At 37.8% G+C, this 25,578-nt stretch overlaps 1 protein-coding gene across 1 annotated transcript in view; it reads right to left on the reverse strand.

Annotated features, from left to right (window-relative positions):
• Positions 1–21,503: 21,503 nt before the first annotated feature.
• The window catches only part of LOC105662063 (uncharacterized), a 137,853-nt gene continuing 133,778 nt past the window's right edge, over positions 21,504–25,578 (reverse strand). The window contains exon 5 of the transcript XR_013039707.1: positions 21,504–21,846. The gene's annotated coding sequence lies outside the window, so the exon portion shown is untranslated. The remainder of the gene's footprint in view (positions 21,847–25,578) is intronic.

Raw genomic sequence — 25,578 nt, forward strand, 5'->3', positions numbered from 1 at the left:
AAATTGAGAACTTCATATATGATGTATGTGAACGAGGATCACATAGGATTATATTTTACATAGACACATATTTTCAAATGCAGATATATATTTTTCAAGTACAATCATACAATTTTTAAATTAGAAATATACTTTTTAAATTACACTTTGCGAGTGAATTTTGGTGAAAGCACAATTGTGATGAAAACACAAATTTAGTGCGTCACACATGCGTCCTAAACTACATTACAATATAAACTACATGTGTCCTAAGTACATTACAATATTGTAGAATAACTGGTATAACGAAAGGCAGTCATTAAACGCGTCTACAACAGCGAAGTTCAAAAACGAAGATTCGCAGTACCGTTGGGTTGCACGGGGTTCACAGCGGTAAAATCACGGGGTCCCTACGGGGTTATCACCGCTGTAGGCACGGCATTGCGCGCGCATCGAGACGGCGTCTCTTCTTCTTGTTGCGGCGCCGCGGTTGCAGTCGCGTCCAGTGTGGGTTACCGCACACTACGAGCAAGGTGAAAGAATGTCAAATGATGATTGGTCATTGCGGTGGCCAATGGGTCCCCGAGTCGTCGACTGGTAGGTAGGCGCTCGCCGTCGCTGGCACCGGCGCCGCCTCCTGGTGCATCCAGTTATCAAACTGCAACGTGTCGCGAGAGCAAACGACGCTTGGAATTACTGGAACCGAGTCTAGTCGGTTCGGTGAGTCCGTAAGCGTCGTTTCGTGACAATTGACGGAGATAATGTTAGCTTGGTATTATCGTTGGGGGTATGACGATAGATTTGGACGTTGATGAATTGATTAGGTTGCAGACTCATAGGTTATAGGTTTATGAAGATGGAGACTGAATTTTGGGTAGATGGGCGATTAATATTTTTGTTGGTCAATTAGACACATACAGATTTTTGTATTAAGATAAAAATTGAATCAGATGATATAAAAATTGATCAGACGATCTCACTGAGGTGAGCTAACAATAGAGGTTAATTTTGGATGAAAAACAGAAATGGTTCTAAACTTATAATAAAATGAAGTTGGTCCAAGGCCAAGATGTATTCATATAAAATTGAGAACTGAACTTTGGAGTTAGAGTGTATTCAGCAAAGTCATCTCTGAGCTAACGTTATACTTCTAAAGCAAGAATGGTAACCCTGTTTCCTAATATACCGGGTTAGGTCAACATTCTACAAGGTTACAGGTATCCCGATTAACCCGTTCCCGGGTCACAACGGTATTATGAAACTCAATCCTCCGCAAACCCGTTTGCTGTCATCACTTCATTTGCGCGAAAGCAAGCTTCAAAAATGAAGCGTACCCTTTCAACAGCCGATAGTCAACCAACGGAATTCCTGCTCCACATGAAATAAAACAAGGTGTCATTTAAAAACTCCGAATACAAGTTTCGCCATATAGCCACCCAGCTGGTGAAATTACCGGTTCTCGAGTTCCTTATCTGAAATTACAAAATTGAAGATTCTTTTCTGGATTTTTAACCAGTTATACATTAATTCACGTGTCAGCGTACATTTATTTATTTTCGATATCAAAGCGTACATAGCGCAGCGTATTAAAACCGAAATTCTTCGTCTAAGCCCGGTCGTCAACATGTCCTCGCAATTATTCAAACCGGCGAGTCCCTTTTCGCGAAATACCAGCAACATTTCCACCAATTCACGCAGCAATAATTTACCGACAAATTATCAATAGCTCGTTCGAGGGACCTGTCTCATTTGCAAGCACCCCGCGGGCAAGCCTGTTTCGACTCCGCTTAACAGGGAAAGGGGAGAAAAAGGAACGTCGTTCGTCCGCGGGCAAGAGATCTATTAAGTGGTACAGATGTCAACCCACGGGTTGGCGCACGACACGAAGTGAAAGAATAAAATAACGCTTCCATCACGGCGAGTAGGAATAATAATGATGATGGGGAAAATAACGATGACGATGGCAATGATAATAGCAATGATAATAGCAAGGATAGTAGCAAGAATAGTAGCAATGACAATAGCAATGAAAATAGCACTGACAATAGCAAGGATAGTAGCAAGGATAGTAGCAAGGATAGTAGCAAGGATAGTAGCAAGGATAGTGGCAATGACAATAGCAATGACAATAGCAATAACAATAGCAATGGCAATAGCAAGGATAGTAGCAAGGATAGTAGCAAGAATAGTAGCAAAGATAATAGCAATGACAATAGCAATGGCAATAGCAAGGATAGTAGCAAGGATAGTAGCAATGACAATAGCAATGACAATAGCAATGACAATAGCAATGACAGTAGCAAAGACAGTGGCTATAACAACACAACAATGTCAATAGCAATGACAATAGGAATAGCAACAGCAGTAACAATATCAATAACAGTAGCAATAGCAACAACAATAACAATAGCAACAGCAATAGTAACAGCAATAGCAACAGCAGAAATAACAGCAATAAACAGTAGCAATAGTAACAGCAATAAACAGTAGCAATAGCAACAGCAGTAAACAAGAGCAATAAGCAATAGTAATAGCAACAGCAATAAGCAACAGCAATAAGCAACAGCAATAAGCAACAGCAATAAGCAACAGCACTAAGCAACAGCACTAAGCAACAGAAATAAGCAACAGCAATAAGCAACATCAATAATCAGCAGCAGTAAGCAACATCAATTGGCAACAGTAATAAGCAACATCAATAAGCAACATCAATAAGCAGCAGCAATAAGCAACATCAATAAGCAGCAGCAATAAGCAACAGCAATAAGCAACAGCAATAAACAACAGCAATGAGCAACAGCAATAGGCAACAGCAATAGGCAACAGCAATAGGCAACAGCAATAGGCAACAGCAATAGGCAACATCAATAAGCAACATCAGTAAGCAGCAGCATTAAGCAACAGCAATAAGTAACAGCAATAAGCAACATCAATAAGCAGCAGCAATAAGCAACAGCAATAAGCAACAGCAATAAGCAACAGCAATAAGCAACAGCAATAAGCAACAGCAATAAGCAACAGCAATAAGCAAGAGCAATAACAGACATCTAAAAATGCACTAATATAAGAGTCTCTTTTAGAAAACGAAGCTAACCTAAACACCTGGATCTCACGCGCCAACTCCTGGTTTGACACCAGTACATCTCGCGGATGTCATTGGTCAGCGTTAACGGGCTGGCAAGTGACTTCTTCCCTGCCGCGAATCACCGGGCTATTTCTTGCCCGAAGAATATCGCTACAGGAGTACTCGCTTCTAGTACCGATACCGATACACACACCAATGTACCGTTAAACGCGATATCAACCTGTTGCCCAGTGGGTTGCCGACAGCCCACGAGCTTCGAGGAATCGTTGAAACAATGCGAAGCGGTTGTATGTACATACGTAAGAGACGATAAATCGATGATACCGGAGGAGGTTGCGGTCCTTCCACGCAACTGAACACGGTCCTACGGATGAATAATACGGCTTCTTTTGTGTCTTCTTTAACGGCACTTTGTGGTAATCGATGGAAAATCGGGGTTCTGGTTTTTTTCTGTGGAAGGGTTGGGGAGTGTAGGAAGATCTGATAGGGGTGATGTAGAATTGTTATGGTCTTTAATGTCTGGTAGAATTGTCTTTAGAAATATTCATACCAAACCCCACATCCCCAAATTCCTTCATCTCAAAATTTCAAAATTGCAAAATTCTCAATTGAAAATTTGACATCCCACGTGATCGATTTTCCCATTGTAACATTCAGTCCCTGGTGAAATAATCGTGCGTACTCGAACCGTAAGTCAGCCTCGGCGCGGATCGGAAGCTTGTAACTCGACGTGGCGGGCGTATGGTTGTCTGTAATATAGAGAATACCGATGCATCGTGTGCTCCATGATCCTGTCCCGCGATGCGTGTACGTGACCATCATTCAGGATCGACCGATAAATAATTATCGATAGTTCAAGAGTAACCGTAGCCTGTTCTCGGCATCCGACAACAGCAGTCGGCCAACGTCGTCCGTGTGGCTCTATTATAGCCGCGACCATTTTATCGGTTTCCACGATGTATTTTCACCGGTCGACCGTATAAATTCTGACGATAGGATCTCGACAAATGAAATTACAGGCCGGGCCTCTGTTAGCCAAGCTACATTGTACGTTGCGGTATCGCCGGGCGTCATCGGTTGACGGCGGCTACGCTGAACTCGATTCTCTGTCCGGCGGAACTTGGATAACAGTGTGCGATATGTTTGAAAAATTATACTTTTTGTTTGTTGGGAATATTACTGCATTTGATGATTTTTGGGTTGGTTGGTGGTTATGGTGTTATAGAAGGCAATAGGAATGACAATGTGATTAGCTTGTAGTAGTAGCAATGACAATAGTAATAGCAGTAGCAATAGCAGTGGCAATAGCAGTAGCAATAGCAGTAGCAATAGCAGTAGCAATAGCAGTAGCAATAGCAGTAACAATAGCAGTAGCAATAGCAGTAACAATAGCAGTAGCAATAGCTGTAGCAATAGCAGTAGCAATGGCAGTAGCAATAGCAATAGCAATAGCAATAGCAGTAGCAATAGCAATAGCAATAGCAGTAGCAATAGCAGTAGCAATAGCAGTAGCAATAGCAGTAGCAATAATACTAGTTGTAGCAAGAGCAACAAAAATAACAACAATAGAACCAGAGAATGTAGTAATGGCAATAACAATATCAACGACAGTGTGCAAAAACAGTGACAATAACAATATTAATGACGGCATACAAATAACAGTGACAACAACAATATCAATGACAGAATTCCAATAACAGTGACAATAACAATATCAGTGGCAGCAAACAAATTACAGTGACAATAATAATATCAATGACAGCACTCCAATAACAGTGACAATAACAATATCAAATGACAGTGTATAAATAACAGTGACAATAACAATATTAATGACGGCATACAAATAACAGTGACAATAGCAGTGACAATGGCAATAACAATAATAGTGACAATAACAGTGACAATGACAATATCAATGACAGCAGACAAATAACAGTGACAATAACAGTGACAATAACAAGGACAATAGCAATAACAATAGCAATAACAATAGCAACAACAATAGCAATAACAATAGCAATAACAATAGCAATGACAATAACAATGACAATGGCAATAGCAATGACGGAAAAAATGACAATAACAATAGCAATGACAGCAAAAATGACAACATTAACAATAGCAGTGACAACAAAAATGACATCGACAATAACAATAGCAATGACAACAACAATAATAGTAGCAACAACAACAGCAACAACAATAGCAATAGCAATAGCAATAGCAACAGTGACTAGCAACAGCGACTAGAAACAGTGACTAGCAACAGCGACTAACAGCAGCGATTAGCAACAGCGACTAGCAACAGCGACTAGCAACAGCGACTAGTAACAGCAACAGCAACAGCGACTAACAGCAGCGATTAGCAACAGCGACTAGCAACAGCGACTAGTAACAGCAACAGCAACAGCAATAGTAAGCAGTAACAGTAACTAGCAACCAGCAACAGTAACCAGCAGTAGTAAGCAGCAACAGCAATAGCAATAGCAATTTAATGATGTATATCAGCAACAATAATAATTACTGCAGCAATCACAAAAAATATTTACCACATCAACCCTTTATCTTATCTACAACCCCCATCAATGACCTTAACTTTTCATATGAATCGCACTCACCCAAAAATTTCTTTATACGCACTCACGACTTAGTCATCAATAACTGGTCCACACACACAACGACTCATTAATTCGCATCCGGCTATAAATACAGAGTTCCCCGTTTAGCAGCGTTAACTTTATCACCCAAACGACAGTACACTTTAGAACAACAGGGTCCTAACGACGTGACAATAACAGTCGGCAATGGTTCGAACCTCTTCGACTACAATCTCGTTCAATCACCGTAACGTCCCTCATAGGTCCCTGTATCGCCGTGAAACGGTGAAAAATGGCGCAGGTTAAAATCAGGATGCTCGAACGAGCCACGTAGCCGGCTGGAAGGTGACAGAACAATTTCGTTCGGGAACGAGAGTCGTTCCGATAAATAATTACCGATGCTTAGCCGCGTCCTAAAACAGCGTTCCCAACGTCGAACGAACGCCATTACCCGAGACCACGATAGCAAACTTGTACGAGGCCATATTCACCGACATCGACCGTATAAATACGAACACGAGCGTCGATTCGTTTCGTTAAAAGCATCCTGTCGTTATTCTGTCCGTGGTGACGATCTTTCCTACGGAGAGGGGGATCGCTTAATTCGGAACCTGCTTTCGTGGCCAGCTGATGGAACGGCCGAGGACGGTCATTTAATTTTAACCGCGAATGCGTTTAACCGATGCTAAGTAAATGGGGGATGATCGTCGAATAATTGTGCTAATTAACGTTTATTGCAACGGTGATTCACGGTTGATAGAATTTGTTAATAGAATTACGCTGGTGAGAGTTAGTCTTCGTACGTTATGAGTTCATGAAAATAAGGGATACTCGATTGCTTTAATCTAAATTAACGCTTTGATGGATACATGGTTTTAAGACTGGATCTAATGATTCTCGGTTACACTCTGTTTTATCTCGAGTGCAGGATTTCTTGGAAACGAATTTCTTGGGGAAGTATGAGTAGGGAATAGTTTAGATAGACTCAGGTTGCTAGTTTAGATAGACAGATTCTGGGTCACGTGTTAGATCGCACATTAGTGCGTTGTGTCGACATTGAACGCCATTGCGATTAGGCCACTCATACACATACACACACTCATACACATACACACAAAGCACTCATACACATTTCTCCCAGGTACATGTAGACGTCCATCTTCCAAAAAATCATCAAATAGAAACAAGACACAAGGATCCGAATAAGTTAATTGATTTGGCATAGTTAAAAGGCCAGCAGGTTAACTGCCCGATAGAAGCCTCTCCAGCGAAATAACGGCAGAAGGATTCCGAAAGCTGGTCCTCGATCGATCATTCGCAAACGAAGTAGTCGGTGAACGACGAGCAGGCCACCCTGAAACGTCACCGGAACAGTTCCTCGTGATCGTCGGCGTTAAATCATCCGACTCGGAGCAAAAAGCGTCACGCGACAAGGAAGCCTCATTACGGCCAAGCTGCGGAATCATTTATCTCCCGGCTCGCTAGCACCGTTTAAGCCGATTTTCCATTTCGACCGCGTTCCACGTGACGGTTCACCAACGTAAACGAGCTCGTCCATTCATAATCCATTCATAAATTAACTCGATCGCATGGATAATGGCGGATCAGCCTGAGGGATCCGTCGTTGACCCGCGAACCGGTCGACGGGAGATCCGTTACGATTCGTTGGAGATCGCAAGTGTGGAACGTGTGAAATTAGTGGATGTGGGGTTTAGGTGGAGTGGGGGATCTGGGGATTTACGTGGTTCGGATCTGGGAACTTGGAGATGTGGAAATTTGAGAATTTGGGGATCTAGGTTCGGGGATTTGGAAGTTGGAGGAGGTAGACATATGTGGATGTGGGGATTTGAGGACATAGACATTTGGGTGTCTAGGCAAACTATCGCAAATCTGAGAATTTGGGGATTTGGGGATTAGAGGACTTGGAAATTAGTGGACGTAGAAATTTAGGAACCTAGAAATTTGTGGATGTGGACATTTCAGAACCTAGAAATTTGGGTTTCTGGGGACGCCTATCGCAAATCTGAGAATTTGGGGATTTGGGAATTGGAGGATTTTGAAATTAGTGGACGTAGAAATTTAGGGACCTAGAAATTTGTGGACGTGAGGACTTCAGATCCTAGAAATTTGGGTTTCTGGGGACACCTATCGCAAATCTGAGAATTTGGGGATTTGGGAATTGAAGGTCTTAGAAATTAGTGGACGTAGAAATTTAGGGACCTAGAAATTTATGGACGTGGGGATTTCAGAACCTAGAAAGGGTATCTAAGGACTATCGCAAATCTGAGAATTTAGGAATTTATACTGAGGTAACTAAGAATATCTAGATCTACCTATGAAATGTAGAAAGTCAGTCAGAAATTTCAATGAAAGTCATACTCTTCTATGAAAGTCATACTAGTATTCGTACAAACTAGAGCAAAAAACCCTAGATTGATTGTATCAAATTTTTACCTCTTACACCACAAATTATGGAGCTATATTTTAGCGAGTAATCACGTTATCAAAGCTCCGTAAAAATAATATGGAGAACCGGATTTCACAGCAAATACTGGGGGAAAGTACACCGTCGATCACCGATTACGTTCAACTACCGACAGTCCAACAATCCAGTGGAATTCATAATTATCCATTGACGCGTGGAAAATTACACGCGTTGCCCGGCGTGCAATCGATCGAGCGATACAACGATCGTTTAATACAACACAGAATGACTGGTACCAACGGCCATTGTTGCCTTCCTGTTTCAGAATAAACAGCTGATTGTTCGAGATGTAGATGAGATCGATAAACGTTTAGAGGAATGTGGAACGCTGAATAGATCGGGTTTAGAACTGATCATTCCAGGGTCGAAAACTTTCATTAATCTTTGCGGTTTTTATTAGTTATGCAATGATAGAGACCAATTTATGGACCGGAATTTTTTTGTAACATATGGACTTCTGGACCTTAATAAAATTAAGTAGAAATTATTTTTTGAACTTTTTTTTATGGAAAGGAATTTTTTGAGGTTGGACATTAGTACTGTTAATATATAATTTTTGGAATACTTTATCAGACTTAAATTTTATGTAATTTATTTGATCTTAAATTTTAGTAATTAAGTACACATGGAAATAATTTTTTAAAATCATTGTCCTTACTTAAGTGTGAGAATATTTCAGAAGGAAAATTGTGAACTCAGAAAGTGTTAAAATATTTAATAAAATTTTCTTAAAAAATGTTAACAAAATATTTTGAGTAAAATTAATTTCTTCAAACAGTCCTCTAATAATAAAATCCTGAGAAGCAAATTTCCTAGTATTCACAGGAAAAATTATGATTTTCCTATTTAATTTCCACATCTAAAAATTATCAAAATTCTTAAAACAGCTAACATCTCCAAATAATCTCTCCTTAACATCAAAACAGCTAACAGGAAATATTCGAATGAAATAAATGCAACTAAAGCAGTCGATGAAAATCGTAATCTTGTAGAAAGGATAATGCATGAAAGAATAAACATTTCTAAACGAGAAGTATGTTATAACGAATGTGACTGAACATTTATCGGCACCGACTGAATCTCTATTTTCTTATTAGCCAGGCAATTTGAAGCGTATAATAGTCGGTGGTTAATAAAGCACGCGTAATGAAGCCTTCAGCGTATGACAGCCGGAATCAGTCAACGGAAAATCAAATCGAATCGCGTTAGGTGAACGCAGCTAAATCGATCAATCACCATCGGAGACAAGCGAACACTGTTAAGGCGGCATTCTGAACGCTTTATCGACCCCTAAGGAAGGAGATATCGACGATTATTCGATAGTAATTTAACGTTACTCTCTATTGTGCAACACCTTCGGTCATTATACGAAGAATGATTACGAACTTAAATGTATCGTTCATCTAGCCATTCGTCTTGAAAATAGTAACTGATACTCCTGCAAATTACTCTCGGTGTCGAATAAATGACTCGGGAATACAAATCAGTAGAGATGTATCGATACATTCGTAATGGCGATCTTTATGCTGCGATCTGCTAAATCACTGATGCGGTACATCTGAATACATTCCATGCCAAATCACTTTTGGACGTCATTATTTTACTCTAATCAAAATATGTTGTAATCCACGTGAAATTAGGGGGGGTTTAAGTCATCATTTTACCGATTTCGAATTTGTTAAGAAATAACAAACTTTTAAAAGTTTGCAATTTTTACTCATTTTACTAAAGTAGGCTTCAGTTACGAATTTTTTTCTCAGAAACCACTCAACCGATTTAACTAAATTCTGTCTTGTTTCATTCACAAAGGATTGTGCAAAAATTTAAGGAAAACCAGTCAGAAGAACACTAGTTGTGACACACCCTGTATTAATTTATAAATAGTCTTCACTTACGAATTTTTTTCTCAGAAACTACTCAACCGATTTAGCTAAATTCTTTTCTGTTTTATTCTTGAAGGATTGGGCTATTTTAAAATATTTTTTTCATTCCCCCAATTCCAAGCACAAATAACCAATAAAAATTATTTCTGAGAACCTTCCGTAAATACCAAATTGCAATGACTGCATTTAAAGAAACAGCACCAAAAACCTTCACAACTTAAAAAATCGATTCTCCTCCCCTAACGTCCGCGTTTTACGAGCGTATTCACGAAAGATCGTTAAGTGTCGCGTAACCGTCGATCGGTCGAAATCTCGAGGCCAACTGCCAGGTGATTTTTCTTCTTCATTCTTCGCCACCGAGGGCCACGCTTATCGAACGCTTCCGTTGTCCAGCATGGTGTCCGGTTCGTCCGGTTTTTCCCATGCTCCGTAATCCTTGCCACGCATATATCTCGTGGACGAATTTCGAACGGTTGTCCATTGTCGTCCGCCATCGTTGGCCGTTTACCATTAAAAACCAACACTCCCGCGAAAATCAGGTTTTCGTTCCCACAGCGAGAAACTACGAAGCAAAGTCGCGCAACCCTATCGATGGTCATCCCTCGAAGGATGGACAGAGTGGTCACTGTCCCTTCTCGTGTCACCCTAGAAAAAAATACGAGACTCCCCTTTGGCCGACATCATCGACAGGTTGCCGTGGATCTTCTGCCTGCTTTACGGAACCGGCTGACCCGATCATCCCCTTGCTAGCGTTTATTGTACAGAAACCGGATTTTGATGGACACCGTCCAGGATGGACAGGGGCCAGCCTGCACTTGGGGCAAGTGGAGAGTTGAGAAATTTTTTGGGACGCCGTGTGATCGGAGGGATGTTTTAAGGGAGAGCGAGGGTAATGAAAGTGGATGATTCTTTGAGGAAGTACTGGGGAGTTAACTTTAGGAAACGGAACGTACACTAGTTTTCAGTTGAATTGTCGGAGATAAAATTCCGGAACTTGATGTGATAGAATTCCTAACGATGGAATCCGACGTGGTAGAATTCCACGTTGTAGAATTCGACGTAGTAGGTATTTGGTACGATGAAGTTCCATGCGATAGAATTCTACGCGATGTAATTCGATACTATGGTATTGAACGTGATGGAATTCAATGCAATAAAATTCTACGCAATGAAATTCGATATTATGGTATTCAACGCGATGGAATTCGACGCGATAAAATTCCACGCAATGAAATTCAACGTGATGGAATTCCACGCGATAAAATTCGACGCGATGAAATTCTACGCAATGAAATTCGATATTATGAAATTCAACGTGATGGAATTCCACGCGATAAAATTCGACGCGATGAAATTCGATACCATGGTACTCAACGTGATGAAATTCGATGCGATGAAATTCTACGCGATGGAATTCGATATTCCCCAACTTGATGTAATAGAATTCCTAACGTTGAAATTCGAGAAGATAGATTTCCACGTTATAGTATTCGAAGTGATGGAATTCCACCGCGCAGAATTCTGTCGTGTGATATTCGATACTATGCAATTCCCAACAATGGAATTCAACGCGATAAAATTCTGCGCAAAGAAATTCGACATTATGGAATTCGATGTAAATACCTAACGATGGAATTCGACGAAATGGAATACCACGCGACAAGATTCGACATATATTATTCCACATGATAGAAGTCGAAATAATAGAATTCCACTCGAATTCGACGTGTTGAAATTCAACGCTACAGCACTCAACCTTACAAAACTTAACGCTATGATATTCTAGCAATACTATCTCGAATTCCACGCGACATTTCAGAATTTGCACCTAATTCCACGTACTAAAATTTAACTTCTCCCTCCGCAACATTTAATCATCTTACATCTACCACCAAACTAACAAAGACATCTAGTTCGAACAATTCGTAAATTTTTATATTTTTACTCGAAATAAGCGTAATATAAAATTATTGTTCACTGCTCCAATAAAATAAGGGGCGATCTTGCTAGCGGAACGGATGAGTCTCTTTGATACGGCCTTACAACTGGGCTAGGAATATTCCTATTATAAATCTTAGTAATTTGGTCTTTCTTGTCGCAGGTTCCCCTTTTTCATCCCCTACGAGGTGAAAAGTTTGACCCTCGGTCAGGACAGTGAAACACCATGCAACAAGTATTGTCGAAAACCGGATTTCGTTGACGATGGACAGTCAACGATGATGTATGCGAATTGTTTGCGCATTAGAATCTTCAGGGGGCTTAGTAACCCTCTTCTCTATAATTGTTATCGGTCGCCGTTGAAAAATCGAGGCTTAGAACTACGTAGTTGATGCTTCAAATGTACCCCTCGGATTTATTTGAAATTATGCAATCTTTTTATCTACCCTATAAAAGTTGGGTTTATTCAACAAATCCCTCAGACGCAAATTCATTCTTCTAGTAAATACATTTATAATTGACATTCGATGCTCAACAACCGACATTTTATATTCAAAATTTTTATATTTGGTTACTGATTGAATAATTCCTTGCTTATAGTTTTGGTGGGATTGTGGGAATTTTCAAACTTGATAACTCGAGGTTATTATTATTAAGTCATATATTAAACCTTGTTTAGGTGGAAATTTTATATTTTTCCATACATTTCTTTAATTTATAATGTACATACAGTAGTAGTTCCATGATGAAGTCCTTCATATGTACCAATATACCGTTCCTCATTTTCGATAAATATCTACCCTCTCGCAGATTACGAAACTGCTCATCACTCATGCCATTTCCATCCCCCAATATTCTCTACCATCCAAATCTCCGAATGTTCCACTTAGCAATCCTGAAAAATCGCATTTCCTGCTCGAAAGTCAAACACGGTGCAAGTAGCACCACGGAGATCACCTTGAAGTAACACCATCACCCCGATCCCCATGCCGCGTTAGGGTGAAGGCAGATCGCGTGAGGTATTGTCGAAAACCGGATTCCTGGGTCAGGATGGGCAGCGTTAATGTATGCGGATGGGCATTGCGCTCGTACGTGGAAAAGGGGTTGCGAGGAGCGGACCTTCCCGCGTCGTTCCCTCTCTCACGGGCCCCGAGGACGTAACAAACCGGGGGCTGACCACGGTACCGCTGCAACGGGGTCCCGCCCGATGACCCGCGGAATCCGGAAACCCGCTAAACCGGATCTATTGGTCAGTTTCACGTGTCTTACGGGGGCCCGTTTACCGGCCATCCCCCTCCGTTTACCGAGTCGGTTGGCATTGAACGTGGCCCCCGAAGGGCCTTCTTCTTCTTCTTCTTCTTCTGTTCCACCTGTACACATCGTCGGACACATCTGCGTGGCTCCGTTCGTGCTGTCCGGTTTCCGGCCCGATACCGTCTCGGTGAGAACTGGACAGCGGTTCGAGTCTCAAGAACCGGGATTCGATTGTACACTCTATGTTTTTTCCGCGTTGTCTCTTCGCGACCTAACACCAACGGTCGAAGGGTACGGTTTAATGGTTTAGCGGTTTCTTACGCGCTGATTTAAGGGACAGTTGTACGCTCTATTGGTAATGGAGTCTGGTCAGGAGGGTTGTTGGATGACGCGGATGTCCACTTCTTGGAGTTCAATGAAAGAGACTCTGGCAGACGTACATTCATACCATATATCATTTATAATATTTATATGTGTCTAGAATTATTTATCTATACATCAGAATTTACTATAATACTGAATGCTAAATTAATTCTACTTTGAACCCCGTTACTGCCTCTGCGCTGCAGAAGTCACTCGGATCTTTCAGTACAGGATTTTGATAAACCTCTTGCTTTGAAGTCTTCTCCTTTAACAAAGTGCTGCATCAGAATATTTTATAATATAACGAATTTATATTACTGTAAATTGATTTGTACTCGGTACAGCTTCATGACTATTAGACATTTGATTTTGATCAACTCTGAAGTGTATAAAGTGACTTTTAGAATGATTAAATTTATGTAGGAAGAAGGAAGGTGTTATGCTGTTAACGAGTTATCTGAATGACATTTCCATCCGACCTTGACCTCCAATTTTTTCAACATTCACAGAGTGGATTAAAGGGTCTCTGAACAGCAACACGACCTCTCGAAGCTATTACGCGATATTGACAGTAGAAAAGGCTCGTTCACTCTCGACCTGTCAGACAGGTTGACCGTCAGCTCCGATCAAGTGTGAACATGCTGCATTACTGACAACTATATCATCTGTTGCACCTACCATTGAACCGTAAGCTTCACCTTTCTTCATTTAACCTTACTGGTGTAGCTGTGTTATGGCGTCGTTAATGATTGAGGTAATAGGAAACCTTCGTTAAAAGTCTAATTCAATTCGTGTTATGATAAACTTCGTGTATGAACAAACTGACGTTTAGGATATTTATGGGGTTTTTAGAGTATTGTATTTTATGATACAAGGGTTTGATAGTGTTTTATGGTACATTGTAAGGATTTTATAATATTTCACAATACATTACAAGGACTTTGGAATACATTATAGGGATTTTATAATATTTCACAATACATTACAAGGACTTTGAAATACATTACAGGGATTTTATAATATTTTACAATGCACTACAAGGACTTTACAATACATTATAAGAATTTTATAATATTTCACAATGCATTGCAAGGACTTTGAAATACATTACAGGGATTTTATAATACTTCACAATATATTAAAAGGACTTTACAGTGTGTTACAGGGATTTTACAATATTTCACAATACATTACATGGACTTTACAATACATTATAAGAATTTTCCAATATGTCACAATACATTGCAAGGACTTTGAAATACATTACAGGGATTTTATAATACTTCATAATATATTAAAAGGACTTTACAGTGTGTTACAGGGATTTTACAATATTTCACAATACATTACATGGACTTTACAATACATTATAAGAATTTTATAATATTTTACAATACATTACAAGGACTTTGAAATACATTGCAGGAATTTTATAATACTTCACAATATATTAAGAGAACTTTACAGTATGTTACAGGGATTTTATAATATCTTACAATACATTACATGGACTTTACAATACATTATAAGAATTTTATAATATGTCACAATACTTTACAAGGACTTTGAAATACATTACAGGAATTTTACAATATTTCACAATATATTAAAAGGACTTTACAGTATGTTACAGGGATTTTACAATATTTCACAATACATTACATGGACTTTACAATACATTATAAGAATTTTATAATATTTTACAATACATTGCAAGGACTTTGAAATACATTGCAGGAATTTTATAATACTTCACAATATATTAAGAGAACTTTACAGTATGTTACAGGGATTTTATAATATCTTACAATACATTACATGGACTTTACAATACATTATAAGAATTTTATAATATGTCACAATATAACTTGCATCAGTTACGACTTTATAATACATTATAAGAATTTTATAAAATTTCACAATACATTTAAAGGACTTTACAATACGTCACAGCAATTCTACTTTAATAAAGACATCTAATAAACTACTTTCTCAATCTCGATAAATCTCATCCAGAAACAGTACGAATTTTAAAATTCCGGTCCAACACCTGTCGCAAATTTCTCGCGTTTAACAAATATCGAGGCCAGATTTTCGCATAAATTACACATCCGGTCGGTCGTTTAGCGGTGAATTTTGATAAACGCGCGCAATAATAAAAACGTCCGTCGTAAATCAAGCACGGCCAGCAATTCGTTTGAACAAGGTTCGTTGGCTGAATCTACGAATAATCGACGACGCGTACGTACGACGGTGTGTGTTCTGTCGTTGCACAATCTCGTGAGAAATTTATTGGCGGCTTAAGCACCTCCTCGGGACGCGATCGGTGACGAACGTTCCTCGGCATCGAAATTACGGAAGGTTTTTAGAGTCGCCTTCGAAAACGCGTTTCGATGGATCGAGACGATTCGTGGTCGACGAAAATAGTCGGTGCAATAAAAATCATTCGGAAGAATTATGTGTTTGCCGGGAGGAAAGATACTGGTGTGATTATCAGCGATCGAATGGAAATCTTGACATTTTGTCGCGTCGGTTTCATACGTTTTTTCATGTGGGATTTAATCTTGAGATGAATCTTCTTTCGTTTTGTGGTGATGGAAGTTTTTTGGAAATTGAGGTTTTCGGAAAATTTTGGGCTTGAGTGTGAAATTTGGAAAGTGGTAATGAAATTTTATGATTAATTGAGAGATTTTAATTTTTTTTAGTAGTCAATATATGATGGTCTCAGATGTTGAACTGAATATTTCTTCATTTACTTTCAGATGAAATTTGATACACTGACTATTTCATTGAAAGTGAAATTTTATGATAGAAAATTGAAAGATTTAAATTTTTTCAGTAATCAGTGTATGATGGTCTCAGATGTTGAACTGAATATTTCTTCATTTACTTTCAGATGAAATTTGATACACTGACTGTTTCATTGAAAGCGAAATTTTATGATAGAAAATTGAGAGATTTAAATTTTTTCAGTAGTCAGTGTATGATGGTCTCAGATGTTGAACTGAATATTTCTTCATTTACTTTCAGATGAAATTTGATACACTGACTATATCATTGAAAGTGAAATTTTATGTTAAATTGAGAGATTAACATTTTTTTAATAGTCAGTGTATAATGGTCTCAGACGTTGAATTCAATATTTCTGTATTCACTTTCAGATGAAATTTAATACACTGACTATTAATTTCATTTTCAACGAAATTTTATGATTGAAGATTGAGAGATTTAATTTTTCTGAATAGTCAGTACAAAATGATTTCAAATGTTGGACAGAATATTTTTTCATTCACATACAAACTCTTTACGAAAAGAATAAATAAATAAAATTGAAAGGAATTCACCTGTCCCTTATCTGAGTAATATAGCATTACTTCGTGAGAAATAAAAATTCAGCTGTCTTTAACTGTGTAAATGACTTGGCCATCTTTTATGGTATTTCTCAAGTTTAAATTTAACTCATGTTTGGACCGAATATTTTTCGTGAACCCTTTGTGTAATATGGAACAAGTGATATCAGGAGAAATTCACCTGCTTTCTTATCTGAGTAACACAACATTCGTTATTGAATTTCGTGGGAAATAAAAATTCAGCTGGTACCTGTACAAAATAACAAATTGACCGTATTGTATGGAGTTTCTGAAAATTTATGTTATCAAGTTTACTTAGTACTTGTCAAGTGTAAGTTATGTACCACTCGTTCAGTTAAACAGAAATATAATACTATTTTTGTATAGTGATATGGTAATATGATATAGTAGTGGTATAATAGTAGTTTGGCTATATATGATAGCATAGTAGTATGTTGATAAATTGGTACAGTAATGTAGTAATGTGAGAATGTGGTGGTATATTGGTATAGTTACATATGTGGTCATGTGTGCAGTAGTATAATAATACATATGTATATGTAGTCATATGTGAAATGGTATAATAATACATATACATGTTGGTTTAGTAGCATATGTGGTCATGTCTGCAGTAGTATAATAGTGCATATGTATGTAGTCATATGTGTAATGGTATAATAGTGCATATGTATATGTAGTCACATATGCAGTAGTGTAATAGCGTATACATATATGTAGTCATATGTGTAATAGTATAATAGTGCATATGTATATGTAGTCACATATGCAGTAGTGTAATAGCGTATACATATATGTAGTCATATGTGTAATAGTATAATAGTGCATATGTATATGTAGTCACATATGCAGTAGTGTAATAGCGTATACATATATGTAGTCATATGTGTAATAGTATAATAGTGCATATGTATATGTAGTTACATATGCAGTAGTGTAATAGCGTATACATATATGTAGTCATATGTGGAATAGTATAATAGTGCATATGTATATGTAGTCACATATGCAGTAGTGTAATAGCGTATACATATATGTACTCATATGTGTAATGGTATAATAGTGCATATGTATATGTAGTCACATATGCAGTAGTGTAATAGTGTGCACATATATGTAGTCATATGTACAATGATCTATAGTGCATATGCATATGTAGTCATATGTGTACTGGTATTATAATCATATACATATTGGTGTAGTAGTATATGTAGTCATATGTGTAGTAGTGTGATAGTGCATACGTATATGTAGTCATATGTGTAGTAGTGTAATAGTGCATGTGTATATGTAGTCATGTGTGTAATAAACTAATGCATATGTATATGTCGTCATATGTGCAATGGTATAATAATGCATATGTATATTGATACAATAGCATATGTGATCATTTATGTAGTAGCATAATAGTGCATATGTGCAATGGTATAATAGTAGAATACCAAAACTAAAATACCAAAATAATTATTCAAAGAAGGAACAGAATATAAAATACGCATAAATAACAACAGCAAAACAACACGTGAAAACAAACAGTAAACAAACACATAAAAATCCCAGAATAATAAAATTAACCAAAATAACCGAATGTCCCTCAAACTACCAGCAGAAATTAACAATACGATCACAAATCTAATTAAATTTATCGAGCCGCGTAACATTAAAACGACATTAACGATCCCGAAATCCTTCCCTAATTTCCCAGAGTCATCCGACCGAAATTAACGACATCTCTCTCGCGCCCAATTAACGTTATCAACAATTTTATCAACAATTTTTAAGATTGACGCACGCGCACTACAAACATTCCCTCCGTATCCAACAAATCAATTGCCGCTAATTTTCTCCGGCGTATCTTCAATTACCGATTAAGTACATTGAGTAGCCCATAAGGGTCACTTTATACGCTCATAAATACCCATCTGCGTTTCCACAATTTACCTGCGGGACCGGAAATTTCGGGAATTCGCGGCGCGGCTTTCGAAAGCGCCAACACGATTCAACGGCGCCGGTATTCTTTTTGCCTCTCTATTTTCTCTCGTTTTGTGGCAGAACGACGCGTTAAGTCAGGTCATGTTATGGGCTTATCTCCCATGGGGAGAAACTCAAGAAGAAGCCGGGACGAATCCAACGGACGCTGTTTCATTCCGCCGGGCCACATCGTCCTTTTGCGGATTTAATTTATGGAGCGATTTTAATGCCTAAAAATACCGTGCTCCGTCCCTCTCGCCTCGAAATTCCACGCGATTCCTCTCAACCTTCATATCCCCGCACCTCTCCGCCCTCTTTCCTTATTTAATCACGCTTTCGTACCATTTTTGCTCATTTTTGATACCTTTCCTTTGGTAGGCGTTTTGAGACGTTACGAGTATGAGAATTAATGAGTACCACAGAATTGTGCTAGGATGCCTGACTTCTGATGACATGCATCTATTTCAAACTTCATGTTTGATCAAATGATATCTTGTACCTATTTGAAGCTTCATGTTTGGTGAGATGATATCTTGTACCAATTTGTAGCTTCGTGTTTGATGATGTGGTACTTTCATCACTTTGAGGATTCATGTTTAATGGAATAGTACTTGCAACAATTTGTAGATCGATGTTTAATGGAACTGTACTTGGACTTATTTGTAAGTTCATGTTTGATGATATAATACATTGAATTGATTCGAAACATGATGTTTGACAAGATGCTACTTTGCATCAACTTGAACCTTCATATCTGATGAAATAGTACTTGCATCAATTTGAAGCTTGATATTTAACAAAATAGTTCTTGCACCAATTTCAACCTTGAGGTCTGATGTAATAGTACTTGCATCAGTTTGAAGCTTGATGTTTAACAAAATAGCATTTTGCATTAATTTAGAGCTGTATATTTGAAGAAATGATACCTTGCATCAACTTGAACCTTCATGTCTAATGAAATAGTACTTGCATCAATTTGAAGCTTGATATTTAACAAAATAGTTCTTGCACCAATTTCAATCTCGAGGTCTGATGTGATAGTACTTGCATCAGTTTGAAGCTTGATGTTTAACAAAATGGCTCTTTGCATTAATTTAGAGCTGCATGTTTGAAGAAATGATACCTTGCATCAACTTGAACCTTCACATCTGATGAAATAGTACTTGCACCAATTTGAAGCTTGATATTTAACAAAATAGTTCTTGCACCAATTTCAACCTTGAGGTCTAATGTGATAGTACTTGCACCAGTTTGAAGCTTGATGTTTAACAAAATGGCTCTTTGCATTAATTTAGAGCTGCATGTTTGAAGAAATGATACCTTGCATCAATTTGAACCTTCATATCTTATGAAATAGTACTTGCATCAATTTTAAGTTTGATATTTAACAAAATAGTTCTTGCACCAATTTCAACCTTGAAGTCTGATGTAATAGTACTTGCATCAGTTTGAAGCTTGATGTTTAACAAAATGGCTCTTTGCATTAATTTAGAGCTGCATGTTTGAAGAAATGATACCTTGCATCAATTTGAACCTTCATATCTGATGAAATAGTACTTGCATCAATTTGAAGCTTGATATTTAACAAAATAGTTCTTGCACCAATTTCAATCTCGAGGTCTGATGTGACAGTACTTGCATCAGTTTGAAGCTTGATGTTTAACAAAATGGCTCTTTGCATTAATTTAGAGCTGCATGTTTGATGAAATGATACCTTGCATCAATTTGAACCTTCACATCTGATGAAATAGTACTTGCTCCAATTTGAAGCTTGATATTTAACAAAATAGTTCTTGCACAAATTTCAACCTTGATGTTTGATGTGATAGTACTTGCATCAGTTTGAAGCTTGATGTTTAACAAAATGGCTCTTTGCATTAATTTAGAGCTGCATGTTTGATGAAATGATACCTTGCATCAATTTAAACCTTCATATCTGATGAAATAGTACTTGCATCAATTTGAAGCTTGATATTTAACAAAATAGTTCTTGCACCAATTTCAACCTTGAAGTCTGATGTGATAGTACTTGCACCAGTTTGAAGCTTGATGTTTAACAAAATGGCTCTTTGCATTAATTTAGAGCTGCATGTTTGAAGAAATGATACCTTGCATCAACTTGAACCTTCACATCTGATGAAATAGTACTTGCTCCAATTTGAAGCTTGATATTTAACAAAATAGTTCTTGCACCAATTTCAACCTTGAAGTCTGATGTAATAGTACTTGCATCAGTTTGAAGCTTGATGTTTAACAAAATGGCACTTTGCATTAATTTAGAGCTGCATGTTTGATGAAATGATACCTTGCATCAATTTAACCCTTGAAGTCCGATGCAGTAGCACTCCCTGAATTCAATAAAACCCTTTACCAACATCATTGCTACAAAAGAACGCTCCATGAACAATTTATAATAAACCACAAACCCTTGACAAAGACAAATACCACAAAATAATCCCCAGAACGAACGAAAAACGATATTCACCTCGCTGCCAGTAAACTAGAAGAAGTTTGAACGTGAAGTATCATAATTAAAAAGCAACGAGCAAGATATGACATACAATCAATGTACCAGCATAAATTTACAAATATATGTATTAGTACGTAAAATATGTACATAGGTTATATATACGAATACACAAGTATTCCCGAAGGAAACGAGCAGTGTTCGATTGCAACTGAATTGCGAGATATCATAAATCGATGATGCAGCCGGCGTATCGCGTACACGCTGCGGGCTTTTCAGCGTCTTTCGCCGGGTTACGTAGCCAGCCAACAAGTTATAGGTTTCGCCGGAGTTAAGTATGATTTATCGTGACCAGTTGCGTGATCGCTAGCTCGGTTTTTCGCCTCGTCGATTCCTTTGGTTCCTCTTCGTTTTATTAGATGTCGATCTTTGGCCACGGGCACCTTGCGGATTCTGGAATTACCATAAAACGTCGGAACTGTGATAAATGTCGCCAAAAAGAAGCGAATTTTAAGATTATAGGCGCTCCTTGTCACGGCAGTATCGGCGTCATTAATTTGCGGGATTTTTCTTTCGTTTGCGACACTTTCTGCGACAAAATTCCAACTCGGAGACTAGTTCTTGAATCATCTTTTCAGAAAATATTCAGCTATTAGTTGACTTTTTTAGAAGACCACATTGGCTCAGGAAAACGAAAGAAGAATATTTTATCGTCCAACAGTGGAATGTCGAATTTTTCAAAAATTGCATCACCTTATACATAATTAACCAACAAGAACAAAAATCTAATTTGTCCAATTAAACCAAATAATGTTCTATACAGGAAGAATATTTCATCGCCCAGTAAAATGTAAAATTTTTCAAGAAGTGCATCGTGTACCAATATAATCACAGTAACAAGAACAAAAATTTTTCTGAACAAAAGTAAATAATATTGCACACAGGAAGAATATTTCATCGTCCAGCGAAAATGTAAAATTTTTAAGAAGTGTATCATGTACCAATATAATCACAGTAACAAGAACAAAAATTAGAACGAAAGCAACTGTTGCACGTAGGAAGAATATTTCATCCAGGAATGTCTTTTTATGGGGTAGCATCCCCTTTTCACAAAACGAGCTGTTAAGAACCGTGTTAAGCATCCGCACCTCCAGTTCCATAACTCAAGCAATTCTCATTAAACTGTGGCGGAAGTGAGCTACTAAGAACCAACCCCTCACCCTCCTCGCCCGGATCAACGCAATTAATTACACGGGAACGATAACTGCGAGTGCAATCCGCGAATACAGAGTTCACGATCCGTTCGGATAAGGACGAGGATTATTAAATTAAGTATTCCTTAAAATCTCGCGCTCCGACGCATTAATACACGGTAAATTACAGAGAGGGAACATTATCTGCGCGACGTCGCTGATAAATGCTTGGCTATATCGGCCGCGATAATTCCCGTCGGATCGACGATAAATTATAACACCGGTGATATAGAGCCGTTCCGCACGCAGTCGATTTTTCTTCGTATCGAGAACGAGAGAGAACGAGTCAACCGGGGATTTTTCTAAACGCTTCTGCTCGAGATTCGCTGTGACGTGTACTTACTATGCGATAGGATTACTCTTACTGCGTGGCGGTATACGGTTAGGTTAGGTTAGATAGGTGTCTTCGGTTCTGATAATGATCCGTGGAGGTTGGTTTTTAAGGAACACGAACGAAATTCCCTGGCGATCGTTCTTTATTCTCAGAATCGTGTACGGCAACACAATTTCTGGGCTCGACGTTTGTTTTGCGACGAGAAAGCTGCGCAAAGAAACATCGCGCTCCATTTTCATCAAACGCTTGAAATGCAACATGGCCGTTACTCCTCAGACTAACGAGACTAAATTCGGAAAAAATTTCTGACTCAACGCTGTCACTCGGTTGCGATTTCTGGAAACGTAGGTGCTCTGGGAATTATGTATTCATGGTCGTGGTTTTGCGATGACGTGTTGGAGAGGCCATCTTGTTTTTCGGAGACTGTTTAGACTTTCAGTGTCATGAAACGTTCCTTTTATAGCTAATTTCAGTTTTGGAAAAAGGAAGTAATCACATGGAGATAAGTCAGAATTTGAAGGATGTTGGAACAGACTTGTTTTCGCCAAAAATTCACGAACAGTGACAGTTCACATGGTGCGTTATCATGCAACAGAAACCAACTTCCCAACGCTCGATATTCGGGCCTCACACGAACGATCCTCTTCCACAAATGTTCCATAACACCCAGATAATATTCGCCATTAACATTTTGTCCCCGTGGAACGAATTCCCGAAGTGTAATTCCTTTAGAATCGTAAAAGCAAATTAACATTGTCTTCTCGAGGGACTTCTGGAATCGCAACTTTTTGATTTTGGAGAGCCTGGAGATTTCCACGTAGCACTTTGGCGCTTTGTTCGAGGTTCATACTTGAAGCACCAAGTCTCATCACTAGTTACAATTGATTCCAGGAATGTACAGTTTCGTATGGCTGTCTTGATAAGATCCTCGCAATATTCAACGCTCGCAATTTGTTGCGCTTGCCCTGTGATTTTGTGACACGGTGACGAAAGGTTCTGTCGCATTAAATGCTATAAGTTTACAATTCGTTGCTCGATTCGAATAATGATTGTTGTGTTTTGTAGGGGAGGTGTTTTCAGATAACATGTTTTAATAGATGACGCTAGTTTTCCTTAAATTTAAGTTCCGCTACTTTTTCGACATAGTATGATAACATACATATGTACATATGTATGGTAACAGATATCGTCATAATTTTACTGAACATAATTTCATGTCGATGAAGTTTGAAAGAACTATTACAATTTACGAAATGTATAAAATTCATTACAATTTACATAATGTATAGAATTATCAGAATTTCAAGATTTCACCCCCCACGAAAAATAGTGTCAGAAATGTATATTTTGCAATAATTTTCCTGAACAGAATTTTATGTAAATAAATTCTGAAATCCTAAAAATTTGAAAGTTTACCCCTCTTTCATAGAGGGTAGAAATAAATATTCCACGATTACACAGTACAGAATTTCAATATCCTCTTACCTATCCATAAAATTAATCACGTATCATGTACTTACAGCTGTATCAACGAATATCTATGTCGAACGCTGCAAAATTACAGAAGACACAAGCTGATATAAAACAGGTATGATTAGTTTTCAAACCGATATAAAGCCGATACGATGACTTTCCAATCGAATATAAATTTATAGTAACTGCAAATACTAATAACCAACAAAATATGATTTGATTCGAGGATCAACTAACAGTTCATTTTACATAACTAATACATGACTAAATAAAAATGAATATAGTACCGTAAGACGTAGACACTTTCGCGAAAGTGGCTGCAATATAAATTCTTGTACAGAAGGTATAAGACAACCTTGTATAAATTATTCATTTATCCAAATATCATGGAGATGTATGCCGTAGAGTAAACATATTTTAAGGTAACTTTATTTCCTATTAACGTTCTTCATTCTTCGAGCACTTCACTAATAAGGACGATAAACATCAGTCCTTTGGCGTCCTGGGAATAATATCGTTAGACTGATACTATCTTGACCACCCTTGTACAGATTTTTCTCTACTTTTCTTTCTGGTGAAATTCGAGGATCTTTCTAATGTACATACTTTACCTATCGTATATTTTAAGATCGTGTAAGAATGTTTGTACAGAATGAGTGAATTATAATCAAAGTTACAAAATTTCTTTTCAGTGTAGTTACGTTGAAACCAATCTTGTTCAAGACAATGAATATATATATTATTTTAAACAAAATTAATCTATAAATTCATCTATTAATGTAACTTTGTGTTTGTATAAAGGTGATGTGGTATTTTTCATGGATATATCTGTGTATCATCACATATGTATATCTACATGTAGTATCTACATATCATTATATAGATATATTTACATATCTACATAACTACATATACATGTATTCACACATCATCATATACATATGCATATCTACATGTCCATATATTCACATATCCACATATCTACATATCCACATATCCACATATCTACATATCTACATATCCACATATCCACATATCTACATATCCACATATCCACATATCCACATATCCACATATCCACATATCTACATATCCACATATCCACATATCCACATATCCACATAT

This window comes from Megachile rotundata, chromosome 10 (genome assembly GCF_050947335.1).
Source record: "Megachile rotundata isolate GNS110a chromosome 10, iyMegRotu1, whole genome shotgun sequence".
Lineage (NCBI taxonomy): Eukaryota > Metazoa > Arthropoda > Insecta > Hymenoptera > Megachilidae > Megachile > Megachile rotundata.